Source organism: Portunus trituberculatus, chromosome 28 (genome assembly GCF_017591435.1).
Source record: "Portunus trituberculatus isolate SZX2019 chromosome 28, ASM1759143v1, whole genome shotgun sequence".
Taxonomy (NCBI): domain Eukaryota; kingdom Metazoa; phylum Arthropoda; class Malacostraca; order Decapoda; family Portunidae; genus Portunus; species Portunus trituberculatus.
In genome coordinates this window covers 3242270-3267269 of record NC_059282.1, presented here as the reverse complement: position 1 = coordinate 3267269, position 25000 = coordinate 3242270, and the positions used below count along the sequence as shown (strand labels likewise).

Here is a 25000-nt window from a genome sequence, read left to right as displayed (position 1 = left end):
ACACTTGGCCCACCAAAGTATGATAGTTATTTTTGCTCCTCGGTCTTTTAACGTGAATTACTTGTGTGAGGGAAGAGGAAAATTTTTCTTGTTTTTTCGTGGGCTGGGGGATGGTTAGTTGTGTGGTATAAGGTACGTTGTCTTGTTGTTGTTGTTGTTGTTGTTGTTCTTCGTTTTCTTCTTCTTCTTCTTCTTCTTCTTCGTCTTCTTCTTCTTCTTCGTTTTCTTCTTCTTGCTCTTCTTCTTATTTTCTTGTTCTTGCTCTTGTTCTTATTTTCTTGCTCTTGTTTTTCTTCTTCTGTTCTTCTTCTTCTTCCCTTTTCTTGTTTTTGTCCTTGTCCTTCTTCTTGTCTTTGTCCTTCTTCTTCTTGTCCTTGTTCTTCTTGTCCTTGTTCTTCTTGTCCTTGTCCTTCTTGTCCTTGTCCTTCTTCTTCTTCTTCTTCTTCTTCTTCTTCTTCTTCTTTTTTCTTTTTCTTTTTCTTCTTTTCTTCTTTTCTTCTTTTTTTTCTTCTTTTTTTTTTTTTTTCTTTTTTCTTTCTTTTTCTTCTTTCTCTTTTCTTCTTTTCTTCTTTCTCTTTTCTTCTTTCTCTTTTTTCTTTTTCTTTTCTTTCTCTTTCTCTTTTCTTCTTTTTCTTCTTCCTTTTTCATGAGATTCTTCCTTTCATTTTTCATTTGCATCTCGTTTCTATGTAAAATTATTGAATTCAAATGCTACATATACATTCTACTGTTGATTTTCTCTCTTATCTCCATCTTCTTCTTTCTCCTCCTCCTCCTCGAAAAATTAGAAAAAATACAACGCAGATTAACAAAAATTATCCCAAGGCTGCAGAACAAATCCTACGAGGAACGCCTAAAGGAATTAAATTTATTTTCTCTTGAGAAACGGAGAGTAAGAGGCGACCTTATCATGCTTTTCAAAATTTTTAATGGGTTTGCAAATACGAATATTCAAAAATACGTATCAGTCGACCAGTCAAATGTCACCAGAAGCAATGGTTTTAAAATTGTTGGTAAGCGCTTTGTAACAAATGAAGCCAAACACTTTTTCTTTAATCGCATAGTTAATATATGGAATGGTCTGCCATCAAATGTTGTCAACTCAGGTACTATCGAAACGTTCAAAGTTCGCCTCGATAAATACTTTGAATCTAATCCCCGGTTGTCGCTATTCATTTCCGAATAACTTGCGCTTTTTCTTTTATCTCCCGGGCCTCTGATCGTGGTTTAAATTGCCCGTTAGTTTGAATTACTCTCACCCTCCATACATGACACAGATAGCCCGGAGTGAACGGTCACTACTTTTACTCTCGATCTGTGAAGGGCTGTGGATAGTCAAGAGCCCTGACAGTAGGTGACCATCATCGGGATTTAAGGTACCAGGGGTCACCGCTGCAGGGGGTAACCATACAGTGTGCGGCGCCCTTTAAAGGGAAGTGCACTTTTACAGTGGTTGTACGGAGCTGGGGCCTGATTGACTGCTGCCTCTCTTGAAAGCGCCAGGCAAGGCTGCCGCACCACCTTTTTGACTCCACACTGTGTTTACATACATACTACACTACACTGCATACACGCACAGATAGCCCAGAGTGAACGGTCACTACTACTACTCTCGACCTGTGACGGGCTGTGTTTGGAGAGGGCCTTGTCAACCATTGATCATCATCGGGAACTAAGTACCAGGGATCAATGTTGCAAGGGGTTATCAGCGTACGGCGTCCCTACAGGAAAGTATGCTATCTCAGTGGATTGAACGGAGCTGGGGCCTGATTGACTGCTGCCTCCCTAGAAAGCGCCAGGCAAGGCTGCTGCACCACCCATTCGACATACACACTGTGCATCCACGTACACAATGCACACACAACATGACATTTACCAAGCGTTAACACTTTCCCCCACAAACACAAGTAGTCAGACGTAGATTACACATTTCCTTTTCACTCTCTACTAAAATTCCATGTGATTTTTTAATATCACATGGTTTCGCCTTTTTCCTGCCAGCCTCGGCTGGAGGGAGGGTGGGTGGGGAGGAGCCTTCTGCTTTGCTGTCCTATTTCTACCACTGGTAGTTAGTAGATAGTCTTCACAAACAGCCTAGTAAGGACCTAAGGGTCTGTTGCTGTTTGTCTTCCTTTGTATTCCTTTGTATTCCTCCTCCTCCTCCTCCTCCTCCTCCTCCTCCTCCTCCTCCTCCTCCTCCTCCTCCTCCTCCTCCTCCTCCTCCTCCTCCTCCACGATTCTTCTTCCCTTTTCGAAATCTCCTTTTCCTTTCCTCTTCCTCTCTCTCTCTCTCTCTCTCTCTCTCTCTCTCTCTCTCTCTCTCTCTCTCTCTCTCTCTCTCTCTCTCTCTCTCTCTCTCTCTCTCTCTCTCTCTCTCTCTCTCTCAGTACCGAATCCTTCTAAAGTCCATTGCACCCGGCAGGACTTTGAGGAATGTTGAGGAAAGTTCTTTTGAAATTAGAACACATATGAAACTTTTTTCTTATTTCTTCTGTTCAAGAGAAAGGGAAGAAAAAATGAGAGGGAAAGGAAACTGAGGGAGAGAAAGAAAGGAAGGAAAGAGGAACGTGAAGGAAGACATGGATGTAAAAGAAGATAGTAGAGGAGATGAACCGAGGGGAAAGGTAAGGAAAAGGAGAGAAAGAAGGAAAGGAACGGATGAAGAAGGTGAAGGGAGGCATGTAAGTAAAGGATGGTAGTAGAGGAGATGAATAGATAGGAAGGAGAAGGAAAATAAGAGAAGATGGAAGGAAGTTTGAAGGGAAGAAGAGAGGGAGGAAAAGAAAAGGGAGTATGGAGATAAAGAGTAAAGAGAGAAGAAAATATAAAAGAAGGGAAAGTGAGAGAGAAGATAAAGAGAGAGAGAGAGAGAGAGGAAATAAGAAGAGAAGAAAAGGAAATTAAGCAAGGAAAGGGAGCTCTTACAAAAGCCAGAGAGAGAGAGAGAGAGAGAGAGAGAGAGAGAGAGAGAGAGAGAGAGAGAGAGAGAGAGAGAGAGAGAGAGAGAGAGAGAGCAGGACAGAAGTACTAAGAAAAATGAAGAAAGAGACAGGAGGAGAGGAGAGAAAAGAGAAAGAATTGTAAAGAGGAAAAATGTGAAAGTGGATAAAAATAGAATAAAAGGAAAAGAGAGTAAGAAAACCAAAATGGAAAGGCGATGTAGGAAGGAGGAATAGGATTTGTGAATGGAAAGGAGAGAAGGAGAGAAGAAGAAAACAGAACATATAAAGAAAGAAAAACGCATGAAAAGGAGCAAACAAGGAGAGAGAGAGAGAGAGAGAGAGAGAGAGAGAGAGAGAGAGAGAGAGAGAAAAAAAGGAAGGGAAATGAAAGGAAGCAAAAAGAGGAGGAGATAAAATATAGAAAATGTGCGATTAAAGGAATTAGAATAGAATGGAATAGAAAGAGAGTGAGAGAGGAATAGGAGGAAGTAAAAACGTGGCCTTTTCGTTGGCAATGGAACTTTTTCTTTGTGTTTGTGTTAATGACAGCAAAACATTGGCAGGGAGTGATGGGGTGAGGAGGGGCTGGGTGAGAGGGAGAGGAAGGGGGTTAAAAATGTGAGCTGGTGGTGGTGGTGGTGGTGGTGGTGGTGGTGGTGGGGTGGTGCTGGTCGTGGTAGTGGAAGTAGTGGTGGTGGTGGTGGTGGTGGTGGTGGTGGTGGTGTTGGTGATGGTGGTGGTGCACGGTCATCAGGTGGTAACGTGCGTTAATGTGCGTGTGCATGTGCATGTGCTTGTGCATATACAGTACATGTGCTGTGTGTGTGTGTGTGTGTGTGTGTGTGTGTGTGTGTGTGTAAGTGTGTGAGTGAGCGGCGGCGTGGACGGGTGGGTGCGGCGGTGATGTCAGCGGCGGCGTCAGCAGTGAGGGGACAGGCGGGCGCCACAGAGCATCACAGCAGCACCACAGCAGCACCACAGCACCACAGGGAGGTTACCGTGACGCAGCGGCTCAGCTCCCACGCCAGGCCTCGCGCTCCTCGCGGCGACACCCCACACCCGCGCGGGGGCTTTACCTCAGCCTGATTGGAGGTGCCCTTCTCCGACGTCATGCTGGCGGCTCCGGCAGGCCCCGCGGGGCTCCTGCTGGCCCCGGGGGGCGGCTACGAGCGGCGGCAGAGGCTAGAGAGTCCCAGAAGGAGTCCTGGAGGGGCAGATCACGGTCAACACACACGCAGGGAAGTTACGCGGGGTCGCTTATCATTGGCAGCGGAGCCACAGGTGCTGGGGCGTCTGGTCAGTGGGTCACGAGGCACAAGACCAGCCAGGCCTTGGTGGCGTCTCTTGAGCCTCGTGTCATTATGTTCCTAAATCATTTACTTCCCATACAGGGGCGTCTGAGTCTCATGATCCTCAATGCTTCTTCACTCACACAACATTCACACTTCCACTCTTACACACACTTGCACGCACACACACCAGCTATCACACACGCTCGCACGCACTCACATGCACACACGCACTCGCACGCGCACACACACACCCAGGCAGGCACTCACTCCTACGCACATATACGAGAAAAACAAACACTCTTTCACACACACACACACACACACACACACACACACACACACACACACACACACACACATTCAATGATTCAAGGACACCCATGCGCGGGAGACAGACAACCCCTTGTCCACACACAGGCTCAGTTGTCTGTGCTCAAATGACTTGACAACCAGACGAGCTCATCACCAGTGGCCCCGCTACCACGTGACCTGCACCCACGGTGGGCACGGGTCATTGGAGTGGCTGCGAACGTGGGTCACATCTCCGCGAGTGCCTGGTAGCGGGTGGCACAGTGTGGCGGTGCCGGTTGGCGGCTGGCTGGCTGGCTGGCTGGCGGCCCTCACAGCAAGGCGGTGCCACTTGTTGAGTCAGTATTGCCGCCTCCCCCCCTCTACCGCCACCTCGCGCACGCACACACGCACTCCCTCACGCCCCCTTTCTTTGTGTACCCCGCCCCGCCCCGCCCCGCGCTGACCACCATACCGCCTGACCTTAGCTGACACAAGGGACACAGCTTCTTTTCTGAGGCGGGTGTTAACAGCAAGGCCACGAGTGCCACCAAGGGCTCCCTGTATGGTGCAGGTCCTGTGTGGCCACGGCAGACAGGACTAGAGCTTTCCTGTGCCTTGCAGTAGAGAGGAAAGAAAGGAGAGAGGGTGGGAGGGACACATTTCTGCGTTATATTGGGGGAGAAAGGGAGACAGAGAGAGAAATAACTTCCTTCTGCGTTTTATTGAATGAGTAATAAACTGAAGAAGAAAATCAACTAGCATGCGTTACATTGAGAAAAAGGGTGAAAGGGAGGCGAGGAATGAAAGCAGCGCTGTTCTATCGAGGCAAAAAGATAAACAGCTGTGTTGTGTTTACAAAGAAAGAAAACAAGGATGTGAGCAGCCTGTGAATTCTTGACGGGGAGAAGAGGCGGAGGGGGGGAGGGAGGTAAGCTGTGCTGTGCTGTACTGACAAGGATCTGATGGGCGAGGAGAAGGAAGAATAAGTGGGGTAAGGCAAGGAAACAAGGCTCCTTCCTTATTCTGGGAGAAAGGAGCAATGGAGAGAGAAGGAGGGAGGGAGGGAAAACTAACCTATTTCTGCCATATGCTGACACGAGAAGCAAGAAAGGGAGGAGAAAGAGGAGGGAAACTTGCTCTTTTTGTTATGTTGGGAGTGGGTTGGCTGGCTGTGGGGGAGGGAGGGAGGGTAGGGAGGAAGATGACAGCCAGCTAGCACTCTGCATCTTCCTTCCCTTTGTGTAGCTGTGTTCTTTGAAGCTAGGAAGAGAGAGGACTAAGGAGCGTCACGTGTTGTCCTTTGGTGGCGTAATGGCACGGGGAAGGAGGATACGAGGACAGGAATCACTTGAGCACTAGTAAGCACCAAGGATTTCCGATAGTCACTTTAGATCTTACAGCCAATATCCGGTTAGCGTGACACACCGTAAACAGGATTCCGTTCGGGTATCCTATAACGTAGCACCGGAGTCCTTTCAACCACCAAATGGGTAAAGGAATCGAAGGAACCACCAAGGAACCACCACTAAGATATCCTATAAACCACTAGCGACATTCTGCGAGGCCACACAAGGGTCCTGGGGCGGAGCACAGGGGAAGGAGGCGGTGTTCTAGTATCCTTGCGTCCTACAAAGCACAACGGGTATCCTACGAGTCACTACAGATCCTCGAGTCACAGGTAGTCACAAAGGGGACAGACGCACTTAAAAACACGTGAATTGGTGTCAGGATTTGGGTTAAAGCGGGGCGAGGGGAGAGTGACTGAAGGGTGAACGCGACTCTCGGAGCTGACTGGCTAGTGTCCTGACGGTGAGGCGGCCGCGGCGTCACTGGCAGGCCACGAGACCCGCCGCAGGGGAGTAGAGAGGGAGGGAGGGAGGGTGCGCAAGGACGGGTGGGCGGTAAGGTGGGTGGTGTGGCGGAGTGGCTTGGTTGTAGGTGCTGAGGATGGGCGGGAAGAGAAAGAGGAGGAGGAGGAGGAGGAGGAGGAGGAGTAGTTGTGGGAAAGGAGGTGAAGGAGGTCGGCTGACGAATATCCTATCCTACTCTCTCTCTCTCTCTCTCTCTCTCTCTCTCTCTCTCTCTCTCTCTCTCTCTCTCTCTCTCTCTCTCTCTCTCTCTCTCTCTCTCTCTCTCTCTCGTCTCTCAACACACACGCCCTAAGCTTTCTCATCCTTCTCATCCGCTCCCATCTCTTCTTTTCCCCTCATCCCTCCACTTCCTTCTTCCGTCCCTCCTTCCCCTGGTGGAGGCCGATGGTAATTAATGATTGTGTGGTCGTTCTTCCCTCCAGTGGCCCGTTAACGATCTGGAAATCTTATTAGTAATTATTCTTTTTTTCTTCCTTTCAGTGTTTGATAAGTTTTGCTTCTCCATAATTTCACGCACCCACATCTTTGTGTTTTGTTTATTGGGGTTTGTTTTCTAAGTTTGGTTTTCTTCTTTTTTTGTGTTGTTTTGGTTGTTATTTGATTTTTCATTTCTTTATTCACTCAAAGACGATGTTTTTATTTCACTTTTTTCATTTTTTGTAGGTGGAGAGGAGAAAAAATCTGATACAATTATTTCTTTTCCTTTTTTTTCACTTCCAGTATCTGACAGAATAGAAATTGCAAAATCTATTCTGTTCATCCCTTACTTTACTTTTTTTTAATTGATGCTTACAGAAATCCTATAATGCTGTTAACTGTTTCGTACCGCACAGTGTCAAATTCATAGTGGCGGTGTGTGTGCGTGAGTCGTTACCTTCCAATGTGCCTCGCCTCACTGTGTCACGCGGATGAATCACTCAGGCGTGGACTTCAGGCCGGGTGTAGTGTGGGAGGATTACTACAACCTTATCAATTCAATGTCACTAGAATATTTTGACATCACATATATCATTTAACCCCTTCATATTGAGACACGTCTTTGCCTTAAGATTTGTGTACGATTAGACCATTTTATTGACATTAAGAAGGCTCTATGGAGGTCAGAAGATTAATGGTCAGAGTCTTCACTAATGTATTCCCCGACATGAGTTTCTGAAGTTGTATAAGATCAAATATTAACCCCTTTAGTACTGAGACACATTTTTACTTTGAGATTTGTATACGATTAGATAATTTTATTGACATTACGAAAGGTATATGGAGGTTACAAGATTAATAGCCACAGTTTTCACTATTCTAACTCCCACATGAGATTCTGAAGCTGTATAAGATCACCAAATATTAACCCCTTTAGTACTGAGACACATTTTTACCTTGAGATTTGTGTACGATTAGACCATTTTATTGACATTAGGAAGGGTCTATGGAGGTCAGAAAATTAAAGACCACAGTTTTCACTATTCTAACCACCACATGAGATTCTGAAGCTGTATAAGATCACCAAATAGTAATCAGAGTTAATATAGAAATGCGTCATGGTACTGAAAGGGTTAATTTGAATCACTGTTCATAGCTCCTTTTTGTAATGATTTGAAGAAGTTATTTTATTATTTTCAGTTTTTTTTTTTATCGCTTTGCTTTCATTCCTAATCTTCCTAATGGTCTAAATAGTAAGCAGAATGAATATGGAAACGCGTCATGGAACTGAAGGGGTTAATTTTACTATGTCGTTTTATTATTCGATCTTACTAATTTCCTTCTTGATTTGAACCTTTTGTCAATTTTCTGTATTCTATTATTTCATTTCATCTTTTTTCATGTTTATTTTTGCTGTTTCACTCCGTTTTTTTTCAGTTACCATTTTCTTTATTAGTTTATTTCCTTCGTTTTACCTTTTTTTTTTTAATCAAAGTTTGTACTGCATTTATTTTTGCAAGTAGAAACATAAGACTCTATTTTACACTTAGGAAATTATCGCCTTGCAGTTTTTCGTCTCCTTTTTCTTGGAGGAATCTCATGGAAGTTAATTTGAAGGATATAAAAGTTTCTTATCCGTTTCCTCTGACTTCGATTTTAAGTAAGTCCTCTTGATTAGAATGTCTTTTGCATAACTTTTTCTCCTCCTCCGTCACCTTCCTCTCGTAAATCTTCGATCACTTACTCCCGAGTTAATTCACTGAGTATCATGTGATTAAGTTCAGTTTTCTGGCGTTTTTCTCGTGATTGGATCTGGGATTTCAGAATGTTTCGTGTGTCCAGAGGCGATTTTCTTGTAATTTCGTATGATTTTCAGCTGGATTTCTTTCTTTTGTTTATGCGTAAAATTGCAATAAACTGCTACTAATTTATCCTTCCGTGTCACGTGACCAATTATACCTGAATGATGGTGATGCAAAAGGTACACAAAAAATCATCAATCTCTCTCTCTCTCTCTCTCTCTCTCTCTCTCTCTCTCTCTCTCTCTCTCTCTCTCTCTCTCTCTCTCTCTCTCTCTCTCTCTCTCTCTCTCTCTCTCTCTCTCTCTCTCTCTCTCTCTCTCTCTCTCATCTTTCTGGACACAACAAGGTCCGGGTAAACAATCCATAAATCCGGATTAGCCACCGGATTACGGACTCTTCGTGTAATCTGTCTATTTACCTGAATACTGTTGTTGTTGTTGTTGTTTGCAAATCAGGAGTCGTATCAAGGTTACAAGAATAAATAAGAAAATATTCGGTCTCTGCGTTGCTTCCAAGAAAGAAAGAAAGAAACAAGAGGGAAACTGAGGGTGAAAGGTTAAGTTTTTGAGGCGTCCTGGTGCTCGTCTTTTGCCACAGAGAAAGACACAGGCGGAGGGAGGCACAGAAGCAGCAGGAGAGTTGCAAAATTTTTTTTTCAAGTAAATGGGATAAAAAGTGAAGATGCGATGCTGCTTGCGTTGGTAAACCCTGTATTTGTAAGATGGACAGAATAAAAGACAAGAATTAATAGATAATCTTAAGACGATCATGTTCAGTGTTTAGGGATACAGTTCAGTGTCATTCAGAAAGAGGTGGTTGTTGTCTTGTAGGTGGTGTCCAGCGGAGAGGTGAAAGAACTGAGTTTATCAAGCACTGAACCACACAGTGTTTGTTTTGCTCTTTTCTGAAATAATAGAAAGATCAGAGGTTGGTGTTGTGGCTTTTCCACGTGAACTGTTTAATTCCTGTTGGTTTGGGTGTCTGGCAAAAGACATCACCATGGTAAGGACGGAGAGGTAAAGAAGTTTGAGCAGGACAGATTGGGTCACAGGAATAGGGCGGCGCAGCACCACCGTAAAAAACATTTCAAAGAGCAGCAGTCGTCCACCACTGCAGCGACGCGACTCCGGGAATGGAACTTTGAGGTACAGGTGCAGAGAGATAGACAAGAATTTTATGAGGGAAGCTCGGAGATTAAAAATTTATGTCAGGTTCCATGAAAAGCTTTTGATGTGTCCAAGGCAATAGCAGAGATTTCACCAAAACCGTAAAAGAAAGGACGGCCAAGATTCAGCAAGGTGAGCTAAAAGTTTGACGTGACTTGTCCTTCACGGAATCCATACTGGCGATCAAAATGAAGATTGTGAACTGACTGGTGCTTCAGAGACTTCAGAAGCTTTTGATTCTAGACAGAAAATAAAAGTTGTAGCTGGAAAGACTTGATTGATCACTCTTCTTGGGAACAGGCCGAGGGTATGCAAAGATGTAAACTTTTTAAACAAGAGGGAAAGATGGTTGTTGGTTACTGTTACTGTTGTTGTTGTTGTCGTTGTTGTTGTTGTTGTTGTTGTTGTTGTTGTTGTTGTTGTTGTTGTTGTTGTTGTTGTTGTTGTTGTTGGCGTTGCCGTTGCCTCTTTATATCTGCAACCTACAACTACTACTACTACTACTACTACTACTACTACTACCGATTTCACCACCACTACTACTACTACTACTACTACTACTACTACTACTACTACTACTACTACCACCACCACCACCACCACCACTACTACTACTACCACTACTACACCACTACCACCATTACCACCACCACCACCACACCACCACTACTACCACTACTACCACCACTACTGCCACCACCACCACTACCACCACTACCACCACTACCACCACCACCACCACCACCACCACTGCTTTCACCACCACCACTGCCACCACCACCACCACTACTACTACTACTACTACTACTACTACTACTACTACTACTACTACTACTACTACTGCTTGCCTGTCCTCTCCCCTAGTACACCACCTCCTCCTCCTCCTCCTCCTCCTCCAGTTCCGTGTTTGGTGTCGGTGTGTTTCATTAGTGTTATGGGTTGTGTTATGAGCGGCGGTATGAGTCGTTTACAAGTCCTTCTTTACGACCCCATTACCGTATTGTTTGGTGCACACTCCTCTCTTCTCTCCTCTTTATCTTCCACCTCTTCTCTACGTCTGTTTCGTGGTTTTTCCGTGTTTTCATTTTTTGGGGGCGTTCTAATTTTTTTTTTAACTTTCTTCCGTTATTTTTTGGTGTTTTCCTTTGATTTGTTTAAAATTTTCCTCTTTTCTTTTTTTTTTTCTTGTCTGTTTTCATACTTTTCCTCTTTTTGCTTCTATTCTATTTATATGCCCTGTTTTTTTTTCTTTTTCAATTCTTTCTATTTTTTTCTTTCTTTTTTCTAGTTTCTGATTTTATTTTATGCATTTTTTACAATTTTTTGGCTTATTTCCCATCTTTTTATCTTCTCTTCGTCTATTTATGTGCATTTCATTTTCTTTATTTTTTTCTTTTTAAACTTAACACATTTCATTCCTACTCAACTTAGAATTCCTGCGGTTATTTTTTTTTTTTTTTCCTTTTTGTTTTTCTATGTTTTCTAATCTTTTGTTTACTTCCTTTTCGTACGGACTCTCCCTCTTCCATATTCTCGTGGCCCCTTATCTTTCCCTTCTTTATCTTCTTTCCTTATCTTCTCTCTCTTCACTCTTTTTTTTTTTTCCTTTTTGCATTCTTCCCTCGTTGTTTTTATCTTTATTGTCTTCCTTTGTTCTCACTCTCTTATTTTTGCCTTCTTTACATTTTTCTTTTCGTGTTTTTCTCTTCGTCTTGTCAATGCCTCGTTTTCTTTTAAAGGGAATAACAAGATAAGAGATTAAGTAGAACGATTTCCTCTCATTCGTCTTGTTTTGTTCCTTGTTTTGTTTCTTTGTCTGGCTCTGAATGGCAGTTTTAGCTTATTTTTTGAGGTAATTTATGACTCCTGTTCTTTATTCTTCTTTTTTATTTTATTTTTTTGATGAGAATAAAATAAAACTATGACTTAATTTCAGAAGCGTAAATGAGAATGCAGAAAATAATGAATCTCTCTCTCTCTCTCTCTCTCTCTCTCTCTCTCTCTCTCTCTCTCTCTCTCTCTCTCTCTCTCTCTCTCTCTCTCTCTCTCTCTCCAGTTTATTTCCTTCCTTGAATTTACGAGCATAAAATATTTTGGGGTTTTGCATTAATCTGTATTCGCGTCTCTTTTTCCTTTCCTTGTGATTTATTTCTTTTTCTATTTTTGTTTCTTACGGTGTGTTTTTATTTTTTATTTTTCTTGGTACGTCATAGTTCGAAGTATTTCCTTTTTTTCTTTTTTTTCTTTATTAAGGCTTTCTTATTTTTCTCTCCGTATCTCTTCTTGTCTCATGCATCATTCATATATCATTCGTGTTTTGATGTCTGGTTTTTTTTCTTTTCTTTCTCCTAACGTAAATTTTTTTCCGCTATTTTTTTCACTAAGTTCTTTTTTTTTTTATTCTTACTACGTTTTCTGTCACGTATTTTATACATTTTTCTAATTATTCTTTTCTTTCCTTAACTTTCCCTCACTTTCTCACTTTCCATACATCACTAATATGTTCACGTATTTCCTCCCTTTTTTTTCCCTACTGACATCTTTTCCAACCATATTTTTCCTTACCTCCCCTTCACTTCCCCATTTATCATTTATATTTCCACGTTTCTCTATATATAACCTAACTTTACCTTTACTTTTTACCTTCACCTTCTCTTTCACTCTCCCGTGTGCCATCCATATCACCTATCCACCCATAGCAACCTCTCCCTAGCAACTATACCCTCCCTCACTCCCTCACTCCGTCACTGCCTCCGTCCCTCCCTCGCTCCCTCATTCCCTCCCTCCCTGCGCCTCTCACTCCCTTCCAGGCCAATCTTATCGATTATTGCTGCAGCAGAAACAGTGGTTGCCTGAGGGCAGGAGAACCGCAGCTGTGAAACTGGGAATAACCTCAAAGGAATGGTGGGTCGTAGAGAGAGAGAGAGAGAGAGAGAGAGAGAGAGAGAGAGAGAGAGAGAGAGAGAGAGAGAGAGAGAGAGAGAGAGGGATGGGGGAAGATAGGAAGGGTAGATAAGAGTAAAAACAGGTGTGTGAGAAAACAGGGAATATAGAATGGTGCAAAACTAGGTTGAAGAGAGAGAGAGAGAGAGAGAGAGAGAGAGAGAGAGAGAGAGAGAGAGAGAGAGAGAATCAGTTATGGAAATCAAGCCATAGCCAGAGAGAATATAAAATGGGTTTAGAGAAAGTATGTAAACACTGTTATGAGTAACTTTGGAATCTGAGGCTTTTATGGGAAATGTAAAAGAAAAAACAGTTGAAGGAGTGTTAGGATGAGATAGGCGAGGAAATAATATGCTATTGTTAAAAAGAATGCCATATAGTCAAAAAGAGTACTCAGAAAGAAAACTCGCTTGGATGATGATGATGATGAGGATGATGATGTTGATGATGATTGTAATGGTAATAAAAAAAATGATAAAAACTGGAGGTAAAATCTAAACTCGCTAAATAAAATGCAGTTACAAATATATATATAATAAAAGTAGAATACACTTTTTTTTCCTTGTGATAACTCTTAATATAAAGACTCAGTGTGCTTGCTGGAAAAAAAATAGAAAAAAAACTGCAAAACGAAAGAAATAAAAGATAGAAGGCGCGAACAAAAGGACAAGTGCAATAGATGGAAGAAAAGTTTGTGAAAAGATAAGAAAAGAAAGGACGCCGCTGCTGGGGAGTGAAAAGGACAAAGCTGATTACAAAAAGGAGAGGAAATGTGTGACTTTTTTGTACTTTTAATAGAAGTGTGTAAGAATAAAGTTTTTTTATTAATTTGTAAAGTATAAACAGTTGATTTGATTTACTGTACAAGTTTTGCTATAATTCTAAATATATCTCTCTCTCTCTCTCTCTCTCTCTCTGGCTATTTCTTACCACTGACTGACTGCCGTGGACCAATGGGATGAAGGCTAATAATCATGTCTCACCTCATTGGCTGTCTCATAACTGTAAACAACTGTGATTGTCCGCCTGTTTACGTGACCTCAACGCTCATTGGGTCACGGGCGTACGGCATCATTATCATTGGGTAATCCCTTTCATTACGACTGGTTGGCTGTGTGTGTGTGTGTGTGTGTGTGTGTGTGTGTGTGTGTGTGTGTGTGTGTGTGTGTGTGTGTGTGTGTGTGTGTTTATGTGGATCATTATTCATTGTGACCTCCCTTATACCACACACACACACACACACACACACACACACACACACACACACACACACACACACACACTACCTGTTTCATGATAAGGATACATTACAGCCTCTTTCTCACTCTCACCTTCTTAATTAATTACTCAAGCACATCTTACGTAAAACCTTAATTGATGTGTACCCAGACATGGTGTGTGTGTGTGTGTGTGTGTGTGTGTGTGTGTGTGTGTGTGTGTGTGTGTGTGTGTGTGTGTTCAGGTCACAGAGAACACAGCCACTACCAAAAACACCCCCTGTCCCCACGTTCTTCTTCCCTCTCCCCCCAAATATTTACTCTGGGGGAAGGCAAATGGCCCCCTCCCCTCTCCACCCTCTCTCTCTCTCTCTCTCTCTCCCTCTCCCTCTCTCTGGTCACAAAATAGACGATAGACGGGTGATGGAGGGAGAGTGGAGGGAAGAATTGAAAGAAATAGAGATCCCATTTTCCCACTTTCCAGAGAGAGAGAGAGAGAGAGAGAGAGAGAGAGAGAGAGTATAGTAAGTTTATTAAAAAAGAGGTATAAAGGATAAGGGGAATGAGGGGAGAAGGAAAGGGGGGGATTTGCAAGGGAGGGGAGGGAAAGAGATAGAGGGAGGTTTTAAGGGGATTAGACCAGAATTTAATATCCGTTTGGGGAGAGAGAGAGAGAGAGAGAGAGAGAGAGAGAGAGAGAGAGAGAGAGAGAGGAGCGGATACAAACTTGGATCGTAAGGTACAATTCTAAATCCACTTTTGCACAACTTCCTCCTTGCCACTTCCCACACTCCCTCCTCACACCTTGCTTTCCTTCCCTTCCCTTCCCTTCCCTTCCCTTCTTTCCTCCATTCCTCCCCTCACAATTCTCCCTCCACATCACACTCACAACTCCATTTCCTCCTCACACCGTTCTTATCATTTCCCCCACCTGTCTCCAGCTCCCCACTCTTACCCCTCATTCTTCTCCCTCTCATTCTTCCCCTCTCATTCTTCCTCCCGGCGCCTCCCTCTATCACTGCCCTCCCCACTCCACATCCCCGACCTTGGAGGACTGAAAGATTCATTGCGAAGCAGAGGCTTAAAGCAGAACATGTGACTGTCCTTCTGCTGCCCTAGAGAGAGAGAGAGAGAGGGAGAGGGAGAGGGAGAGGGAGGTTAATCCGTCATGTAACTGTATTGTCACATCACGAGAGAGAGAGAGAGAGAGAGAGAGAGAGAGAGAGAGAGAGAGAGAGAGAGAGAGAGAGAGAGAGAGAGAAAACATTTATCCTCATTATACCCAAGTCATAATTAACATACCCCCCCTTACCCGCCTATTCTTACCTCCGCCCCCCTTTGACCTTTCATTTTCCCATGACTCCAAATAATTCTTCACTGATCTCCTCCTCCTCCTTCCCCCCCATGACACGGACCCATCACCTTCTCCTATCATCAAATCTAATTAAAAGGTTGTCTAATTATCTACCTTGTGTGGCATCATTTGATTTAATTTGGTCATTATATTATTTTCTTATCTATTTATTCAATATCATTTTGTATCTTGCAATTATTTTCTTTCTTTTTCATTTGTCGGTCGATGCTCTGTGCGTGTAATTTAGAGAGAGAGAGAGAGAGAGAGAGAGAGAGAGAGAGAGAGGTGTTAGGCATGACTAGTACCATTTTCTATTTTCTGTCCGTTGTAGAAAATGGTTGTTTAAGATGGGTAACAAAATTAGATCTTCTCTAGTGTACGCCTATCTCTCTCTCTCTCTCTCTCTCTCTCTCTCTCTCTCTCTCTCTCTCTCTCTAAGCGTGATAAATACACTCTAGTTGCTAAATAAACAAACTGCGTGAGCGAGAAAATGTAGAGAGAGAGAGAGAGAGAGAGAGAGAGAGAGAGAGAGAGAGAGAGAGAGAGAGAGAGAGAGAGAGAGAGAAGGGCTGGAATTTGGTTGTGAAAATGGGAAAGAGTCACTCGAAAAAGGAAAAAAAAATGTAGAATGGATGGCTAGATTGGAAGTGTGAGTGTTTGCTCGTCAGCTGACATGGTTTTCTCTTCCTAACTTCCCTTCATTTTGACGCTCCGTGACTCACACCTCTCAAATTATTTCGTTTTCTCTTATCCCATCGTTCGTTTCTGTTTTTCCAACCTTTTTTTTGTATTTTTTCGTTCTGCATTTCTATTAATTTTTGTTTGTCTCATATTTTATTGTTCCTTTCTCATTTTTTTAAACCTTTCCTTTTTTTTCTTTTCTATTCAATTTTCTTTTTATTTCATTTCGTTTTGTTCCTTTTAATTTTTTCGCCTTTTTTTGTATATTTTTTGGTCTTCAGTTCTATTCCTTCAGTTTTTTTTTATCTTTTATCTCATCGTTCGTTTCTCTTTTTTCCGCCTTTTCGTATTTCTTGTTCTTTATTTCTCTTATTTTATTTATCCCATTTCTTTTTGTTCCTTTCTTTTTTCCATCTTTTCGTATTTCTTTTGCTTTTTTTATTTCTATTCCTTGTTTCTTTTATCTCATCTCTTATTGTTCCTTTATTTTCTTCCGCCTTTCTTATATTTTTTTCTTCATTCCTATTGTTTTTTTTTATCTATTGTATTTTGTTAATATTTTTCTCTCTTTATCGTTTTGTACCTTCATAATTGCTTTCTCTACATTCCTGCATCTTTTATTACGTTTTTTATATTTTTTCATAGTCATCTTTGCTTTCTTTACATTCCTCCATCATCACTTCTTATTTTTATTATTTTTCATTTTCTTTTGCCTTGTTTTAATATTCTTCCCATTATTTCTCTTTAGTTTATTCATCACACGCCTCTCACTCTGTTCTTTCTTTTATTTTTCCTAATCATCGCTTTTTCTCTTCTTATTCAGCTCTCCTTTTCTCTCACCTATTTTCGTCTGTAAATTTCTCCTTCCTTTTCTTTCCCCTTATTTTTAGTCGTATTCCTCTAATAAACTTGTAAAATTAAATGCTTGTTTATGTGATAGTTGTATTATTATTATTATTATTATTATTATTATTATTATTATTATTATTATTATTAGTAGTAGTAGTAGTAGTAGTAGTAGTAGCATTTTTTTGTACATGTGTGTGTGTGTGTGTGTGTGTGTGTGTGTGTGTGTGTGTGTGTGTGTGTGTGTGTTGGGATTCTTTTATTGTTTTTGAGGTTTTGCAATATTTTTTTCTTATATCATGCCTTTAAACTTATTCTCTCTCTCTCTCTCTCTCTCTCTCTCTCTCTCTCTCTCTCTCTCTCTCTCTCTCTCTCTCTCTCTCTCTCTCTCTCTCTCTCTCTCTCTCTCTCTCTCTCTCTCACCTGCCCATCTTCATAATGATCCTGAAAGCCTCCTCCATCAGACACAGTATTGACAGCCACCATGGTGCGAGCAGAGGTGAAAACTGTATCTCTCTTGAAAATCTTCTGTCCCCCTCACTTGTTTTTTTTCCCTTTTTTTTTCCTTTTCTCCCTTCCTGTCAGTCCCTCTCTTCCCTCTTTCCTTTATTTTTTCCTTTTTAATTTGTCTGTTTGATAGTTCTCTTTTATTTTATTTGTTTATTGGTTTATTTATTTGTTTTTTGTTGTTCAGCGTTTGTATTTTCATGATATTGTTATATTTTTCCATTTTTGAGTATAGATGTAGTGTTTCTTTTAACTCTTACATTGTTTTTACTTCCTTTCTCTCACATACACGAAAGAAAAGCACGCGTTTCCCCTTTGTTTTTCTCTTTCATATCTTCTTTTTCAGTACATATTCAAACCGCTACATTACTTTCCGTCTTTTACATTCATTTTGCACTCTGCCATCCTCCTTACACACATACAAGCCAAAGAAGGTAATAGTTCTATCCACTCTCCTCTCCCGTTACTCTTTACCAATATACAAAGTCAATCTATACACAGCGAAACAATATTATGGTGTGTCTTTCTTCCCGCACGCACACACCGACACTGGCAAAGGTGTCTTTCTCTAAGAGGCTCTGGGGAAGAGGTGCAGTTGAGAGGAGGGAGAGGAGAAAGAGTTTGGGGGGGATCAAGAACACGGAGAGGGAGGAAGGGAGGCTTGAAAGGAAATGAAGTGTTGGGGGAGCTGGTGGACTTGTGGGTGAGTGAGAGAGGAAGGGAGGGAGGAAGGGAGGAAGGAGGTGACACTGTGGGGCTGGTAGAGGGATATATGGAGAGGTGGGGGTTAAAATGAGAGATTTGGGGGGTGAGGGGGCAGAGTTGTGGGTCAGGACGGGACTTGATATGGAGAGTAGAAACAAGAGGAGTGGAGAGGAAGAGGGAGATGGAGGGAGAAAGTAAGGGAAAGGCACATATGGTAGTGGAGTGGGTGCTGTGAGGTGAGTGACGGGGGCGTGAGGGGAGAGATGAGTGGAATGTGGGTGTGGTGATGCGGGGGAGGGAGCGTTGCGATATAGTGGTGGGAGAGGGAAGGGAGAGGAAGGGGAGCAGAGAAATGGCAGGTAAAAACGAGTTAGGAAGTGTGCCGAATTTAGAGAGAGAGAGAGAGAGAGAGAGAGAGAGAGAGAGAGAGAGAGAGAGAGAGAGAGAGAGAGAGAGAGAGAGAGAGAGAGACATGGACTACAGAACCACAAAGGAGACTGAATGAAGAAGAGAAGTAGAGGAGATAGACTAAAGAATAAAAGGACTGTTAGAGAGGAGGGAGGAAGAGAGGAAGAGGAGGGGGATTAGTGTTCAAAAGGGGTTCAATAAAGAGGGGAAGAGGGAAGGGGGAGGAGAAGGTTAAGTAGAGCAAAGACAAAAGGTATTGAGAATAGGAGTTTCATATTCGTGTTGAGGGAGAGATGATCCTTTGTGTATCAAGTGGTGATGGTAAATATTGTACCACCACTACCTGAGCTGCCTTGGTGGTGGTGGTGGTGGTGGTGGTGGTGGTGGTGGTGATGGTGGTGATGATGATGATAATGTTGTTTTTGGTGGTGGTGGTGGTGGTACTGTTGTTGTTGTTGTTGTTGTTCTGTTTTAGTATTACGACTTCCAACACTCAACCACCACTCCTCTTACTACTACTACTACTACTACTACTACTACTACTACTACTACTACTACTACGACCACAAAATAACCTAATGAATACAAATACATTATCTTTTGGATCCAGCAAACTTAATTTATCGTAGGAATATTGAGGAATCTTAACAGAGAGAGAGAGAGAGAGAGAGAGAGAGAGAGAGAGAGAGAGAGAGAGAGAGAGAGAGAGAGAGAGAGCAAGACAGAGACGAACAATCAGACAAGAACAACAATTGAACACTCGACCCAAAATCCACCACTGAGAACACATGCTGACCTCTCCAACACTCCACCACTCCACCACTTGACCATTGCAACTCTCCACTCCTCACCACCACGTCCCCCACTCCACTGGTGCTGACTCGTGCTGTATCATGACTTCCTTTCTTCCAGCAGTGAGTCGGTGTGAAGATTTTGAACTTAATAAACACAATGCCTCTAACAATTATAGGAATGTCCAATACTAGTCTCTCTTTTCTCCTTTTTACTCTATTATTATTATTATTATTATTATTATTATTATTATTATTATTATTATTATTATTATTATTATTAGTAGTAGTAGTAGTAGTAGTAGTAGTAGTAGGAGTAGTAACAGAAGTAGTAGTAGTTGTAGTAATAGTAGTAGTAGTAGTAATAATAATAATAGTAATAGTAGTAGTAGTAGTAGTAAGGGGTGGAGGAGGAGGAGTAGCAGTAGTAGTAGTAGAAGTAATAATAGTAGTAACAGCACCAGCAGCAGTAAGAGTAGTAGTAGTAGCAGTGGTAGTAGTAGTAGTAGTAGTAGTTGAGGTAACAGTAGTAGTAGGAATAGTAGTAGTCGTAGTAGCATTTTCACTCCAAGCAACACACAATATCAAAATCATTATAATTGATAGCTACGTTTTGAGCTCAATGAAGAGGAAGAGAGAGCGTGTCTTGAGAATTAATCCTTCAAAGCAGTTAATAAACCTCGCATGAAGATAATTAGACGTTTATTACTTCCATGAGAATATTTTTTTTTGGATCCTTTCTGTGTCTCATTCATTTTAGCCTTATCTCTAAACCTCGGCAGTAAAACATTCTCTATAAGTCTTTCTGTGAGTGGCGGAGAAAATGAGGAGTGAAAGTAATTATATGTTTTATCGGTGGACTGTTGTTGTTGTTGTTGTAGTTGTTGTTGGTGGTGGTGGTGGTGGTGGTGGTGGGAGGGGGAGTGTTGGTCGTGTTCTTTCTCTTCTATCATTATTATTATTATTTTTTTTTTAGAATATTCAAGCTTCATTTTCTCATATTTCTGCTCCCTCATTTTTTTTTTTTTTTTTTTTTTTGCCGATATCTTTCTTTGCATCATTCCTTTGTTCTCTCTCTCTCTCTCTCTCTCTCTCTCTCTCTCTCTCTCTCTCTCTCTCTCTCTCTCTCTCTCTCTCTCTCTGTCTCTCTCTCTCTCCTCATCTTCATATATCGACCTTTCCTCGTTCCCATCTTGTCTTCCCTCTTCTTCACCTTCTCTTAACTTTTCTTTTCTCCTTCTTCTTCCTCCTCTTCATCCTCCTCTTTCTCTCTTCCTCCTCCTCAGTCTTTACTAAATGCACATTGCACATAAAGAGTCTCAAGTAACGAGAGAGAGAGAGAGAGAGAGAGAGAGAGAGAGAGAGAGAGAGAGAGAGAGAGAGAGAGAGAGAGAGAGAGAGAGAGAGAGAGCACTAATGGACGATGCATAAGAGAAATATTTATAACGCATTTAATCTGCTTTCGCGCTTCTGTTTTCAAAATGTCACTTCATTTACCGAAAAATGGGAAAAAAAATCAAGTGTGGACGAAATTGGATGAAAAATAAGGACACTGAGTTCCTACACCAGTGGAATCCAACTTTTGGGGAAAATATATTCAGATACTTTAAATGATAACTCACTATATGATTCGCAGGATACAACGAAACTTTATATCTCTTTCGTTGTAGAATCAAAACATTGCTGTCCTGTATTTCATCACCACCACTGTCCCGTTCACTTGCTCAAATCTATGCAAAGTGAAAGGTATATATATATTATTTTTTGTGTAAGAAATGGCAACCAGCTAAGGACATTAACAGAGAAGGCTCATTTAGTTGCCAGTCCCATTAAAGGTTCGGTAGAGTCACCCAAAAAGATAGAAGTGAATGTCTTGAGAACTTAAGACATACACTGAAATTACGTGTAGCAAGTGTAACGATAGTAATATTTAAATAGAATGATAAAAAAATGCAAAAATGTCCATTAGCGAAAAAAAAGTAAATAATGCAAAAATGTCCAATATTATTAATGGAAAATAAACGTGAAATAAAATAAGATGCAAAGTGAAATGAGATAGAGCAAATAAAAGAGCCTGTAAACCTTTTAAAATCTCTGTAAATAACATATACATATCTAAATTCAAATATAACCCAACACTTCTAGAAAAAACAATAAACACGAGAGAATACAATCAAAAGTAACACACTAGAGAGGAAAAAGTAGCAATACCCTTTACTCTCCAAACACAAAACTTAGAATAATAAAAATCTCTCGTGAAAACCTAATAGTACATAACACATCTAGAAAAGCAACAAAAAATGAGAGAATACAATACACGAGAGAGAGAGAAAAAAAAATAGCAATATTCTTCACTTTCCAAACACAAAACTTAAATAACAAAAATCTCTAATGAAAACCTGATAACACAACGCATCACAAGTATAGAGTGGAGAATCAAGCCAGCTAGTGAGGACGATAAACTAGGTAGGAGACATGCAGAGGTGAGCAGCGGAGTCCAAATTGAGTTATAGACAGGAGTGAGTGACGCAGACTGCCTGGGAATTGGTTCAAAGTGAGAAAAGACTATTGCCTGATTGAGTGATTGAGTGACAACAGACGATCAGGTAACAGTGTGAATGTGAGTGTGTGGAGGCTCAGTGATCGCCGGCCTGGATGACTCACTGAAGGGATGATTAAGGGAATGGATGCTTGATTGGCTCACCGACTGACTCATTGACAAGGTAACTCATTGCTCCTCCCGAAAATTGTATCCTGCACTTACCTAATGGCTGTTGACTAGTCGATGTGTTAAATGGTGGTTAGTATATTAGCTGGCTTGCTGGCTGGCTGGCTGGCTGGCTGGCTGGCTGGCTGGCTGGCTGGACTGACTGACTGACTGACTGACTGACTGACTGACTGACTGACTGAATGAATGAATGAATGAATGAATGAATGACTGGCTGACTGACTGACTGACTGACCGAGCGACTGACCAACTATGAATGAATGACCAACTGTCTAACTGACTAGCTAACTTATTAAACCCAATTATATAATTACTGAACGACTGAGTGACTATTTATTATGAAACAAACTAATGCTCACTCCCTCACTCACCCAAACACCCACCCAACCACTCAATCACTCATCCACACACTCATTCCTCTACTAAACTAAATTGATGACTAGATATCTTACTGGCTGGTCAAATGAAGGATCGACAACTAACAAAAAATGCGTGCCTGCCTGCCTGCCTGCCTGCTTGCCTATTTGCCTACTTGCCTACTTGCCTGCCTGCCTACCTACTTGCCTGCTTGCCTACTTGCCTGCCGAGTGACGATCATTGAAGCCAGCATCCTCATCTTGATGACTTCATTATCACAAACTCGCTACCATCCCTTCGATAATGATGCAAAGTTATTTTTAGGCATCTCTCTCTCTCTCTCTCTCTCTCTCTCTCTCTCTCTCTCTCTCTCTCTCTCTCTCTCTCTCTCTCTCTCTCTCTCTCTCTCTCTCTCTCTCTCTCTCTCTCTCTCTCTCGTCAATTATGGTAAAAGTTTAAATTTGTCTTGAATTAATTAAACTAAATATATATACTTGTTTACCGAAGCATCTAAACACCCACATACGTACACACACACACACACACACACATATACACACACACACACACACACACATGCACACACACACACACACACACACACACACACACACACACACACACACACACACTAACCATCATGGCAAGGAAATTTTCTGTTTCCCTTTATTTTACTCTCCTTTTCGTGTTCGTCTTTCTTGTCCCCTATTTCCTCTTCTCCTTTCATCGTGTTTATGTGCAATGGGCGAGGAAAAAGTTAAAGAAACATTGCATTCCAGAGAGAGAGAGAGTTGAAGAGGAAGAAGAAAAATACAAGCTGCATAGGGGATAAATGTTGAAAAAAGGCAACAAACGGAAAAAAATGAAAGGGGAGATCCATGACATTCAGGAATTTATACAAGGGTAGGAAGGAAGAAATGTTTTGGCCGGGGCGTGAAGGGAAATGTGTGAAAATGCCTAAAGGTGAGAGGGGCGTGAGTTGTATATTTTTTTCACGTGAGAGTAAATTTATTCATGAAGTGGACAACAACAAATTAAATCAGTAATTGCTATGAGAATAATTAGAGCAATGATATTACTTTGTGTATCATTTGTATAGTTCATTTGAATATATAATTACTACTTTATTCTATTTCATGTACAGATGAAGCAGGATTCCTACCATTACACCCTCGCACCCGTATGCTAAACCCCTTGAGTACCATGACGCGTTTACATATTCATTCTGCTTAGTATCTGGTGATTTTATACAGCTTCAGAAACTTATGTGGGTGATGAAATTAGTGAAGACTATAGCCATTAATCTTCTGACCTCCATAGACTCTCCGTAGTGTAAATAAAATGGTTTATCAAATTAGTAGACTAAACATTAATCTTCTGATCTCCATAGACTCTTCCTAGTGTTAATAAAATGGTCTAATCGTACTTAAAACTCAACGTGAAAATGTGTCATATTACTGAAGAGGTTAAACATGAAAAGCGTCATTTCAGAATTGTAGCACAGCGAAGAATGACATGTGCTTTTCATTTTTTTTTTTTTTTGTATGCTTAGAACTACTTTTACCTAGAATGACCTGTCCACTCAAAGGATTTCAATACGTGAAAATCATTAGCCAAAAGTCGTGAGGTTTATGAAGTCACATGCACCTTTCACAACATCGCTTTATGTCCGCCTCATCCTCACGCCTTCCTTGTGTCTACGTATCTCATTTCCCCTTCCCTATCACCTCCACCTCCATTCTCCTACTCATCTTGGTGCTAAAATGTACTGTGTTACCTTCAATTCACAACCTTCAACAACACACCAGGAACACCATCAAATCAAATCACGAAAACTTTATCCAAGAATGCCAAACTTGTTGCTAAAAATACTCGCGTCATCAGCCATTCCCAATATTCGTGTATACAAACCATTACCTGTCGAACCATTAGGAGGAGTGGACATAAATTACCGTATACATAACATGATTATCGCTCCAGTCAAACAGGTAATTGCATAGGCTCGCTAATTACTACGGAGTGATCACCTGCGTGGGAATGAGTTTGTTTTATGACTCTCTATTTGTTTGCTAATTGTCACTGATTGTTTCATGGGAGGGCGAGGATTGTGGGGGTCAGGGAGAGGGGAAGTGTGGGTGGTGGAGATGGTATGTGTCGGGGATGGCTTCTCTACTGGTTTTATTTGATAATTTGTAATGTTTTTTTCTACTACTACTACTACTACTACTACTACTACTACTACTACTACTACTACTACTACTACTACTACCACCACCACCACCACCACCACTACTACTACTACTACTACTACTACTACTACTACGTCGCCATCATTTACTGTAGCCTTGTTTACTTATCTATGTACTAAGGAAGCTTCATGTCGTTCACTCAAACTGATTTAGCCGTGTTTGCTGTGTATTAGGGGCCTTAAAAGAGGGAAGTTTTCAACCCCTGTGTGCGTGAGTATGAGGGAGAGCGAGAGTGGAGCGTGGGAGGATGATTCACTTACCGCCTCTTGGCGTCACTAATCTCCCACGCCTTACCTGTCAATTAATAATAAAGTGTCAGTAGAGAGCAAGGTTAAGACACGTTTATTATTCTTTCTCATCCATAGAAAGGAAAAATTGGAGAAAGATACGTAATGGTGTGAAAATCTTAACAAACACGTGTCTCTGTTTATGG

The 25000-nt window shown here is 41.6% G+C and overlaps 1 protein-coding gene and 1 long non-coding RNA gene across 2 annotated transcripts in view; both read right to left on the bottom strand.

The window, feature by feature from the left end:
• The window catches only part of LOC123510330, a 28202-nt gene extending 14197 nt beyond the window's left edge, over window positions 1-14005 (bottom strand). Inside the window, exon 1 of the long non-coding RNA XR_006676475.1 lies at window positions 13949-14005. This is a non-coding gene — a long non-coding RNA (uncharacterized LOC123510330). The remainder of the gene's footprint in view (window positions 1-13948) is intronic.
• The window catches only part of LOC123510328 (inactive dipeptidyl peptidase 10-like), a 195000-nt gene that overhangs the window by 51731 nt on the left and 118269 nt on the right, over window positions 1-25000 (bottom strand).